At 41.3% G+C, this 1,038-nt stretch overlaps 1 protein-coding gene across 1 annotated transcript in view; it reads left to right on the forward strand.

Annotated features, from left to right (window-relative positions):
* Nucleotides 1-1,038, forward strand: part of IL6ST (interleukin 6 signal transducer) — a 59,112-nt gene that overhangs the window by 987 nt on the left and 57,087 nt on the right. The gene's annotated exons all lie outside the window — the stretch shown is intronic.

Genomic DNA, 1,038 nt, shown 5'->3' on the forward strand with positions numbered 1-1,038 from the left:
CTGTTGTTTTGTACCATTGATTTAATTGTCTATTCATTTGCCAATCAGTGCTATGTTTACCTTTAGACTTTTTTTTTTTTTTTTTTTTTTTTTGCGAGACCTCTTTTTTGAGACAGAGTCTTGCACTGTCACCTGGGCTGGAGTACAATGGCACAATCTTGGCTTCTTAGTTTACTGCAGCCTCTGTAGCCCAGGCTCAAGTGATCCTCCCACCTCAACTTCTTGAGTAGCTGGGATTACAGGCATGCGTCACCATGCCCGGCTAATTTTTTTTTTTTTAATTTTTTTATAGAGATGGGGTTTTGCCATGTTGCTTAGGCTGATCTGAACTCCTGGGCTCAAGAAATCTACCTACCTCGGCCTCGCAAAGTGCTGGGATTACGGGCGTGAGCCACTGCATCCAGCCTTCTGTTACATTTTCTAATTAGTTATTACTGGTATGTAGGAGAGCTTTTTTTTTTTTTTGGAGACGGAGTTTTGCTCTTGTTGCCTGGGCTGGAGTAAAATGGCGACATCTCGGCTCATTGCAACTTCCTCCTCCTGAGTTCAAGTGATTCTCCTGCCTCAGCCTCCTGAGTAGCTGGGGTTACAGGCATGTACCACCACTCCCGACTAATTTTTATTTTTAGGAAAGACGGACCCCATGTTAGTCAGGCTGGTCTGGAACTCCCAGTCTCAGGTGATCTGCCTGCCTCGGCCTCCCGCAGTGCTGGGATTATAGGCATGAGCCACCGTGCCAGCTGGAGAGCTATTTTTTGATGATGTTTTGTTTGACTACTGTGTTAAATTCTTAATAGTCCTAATAGTTTGTCATGTGATTCTCACTCTTTCTTGATAGATGATCATATCATTCACAATTTATTTTCCGTTTTTAGATCTTATTTATTATATTTTTGCTTAAGCCCTTTGGAGCAGTGGTGAATAAGTGATGACTTCAAGCATCTTGTCTGAATCCTGACATTAATAGGAATGCTTCTGATTTTTATCTGCAAACCTATAGATGCTTATTATAGGTTTCTTTCTTCCTTTTTTTTTTTT

This window comes from Mandrillus leucophaeus, unplaced genomic scaffold (assembly GCF_000951045.1).
Source record: "Mandrillus leucophaeus isolate KB7577 unplaced genomic scaffold, Mleu.le_1.0 Scaffold523, whole genome shotgun sequence".
Taxonomy (NCBI): domain Eukaryota; kingdom Metazoa; phylum Chordata; class Mammalia; order Primates; family Cercopithecidae; genus Mandrillus; species Mandrillus leucophaeus.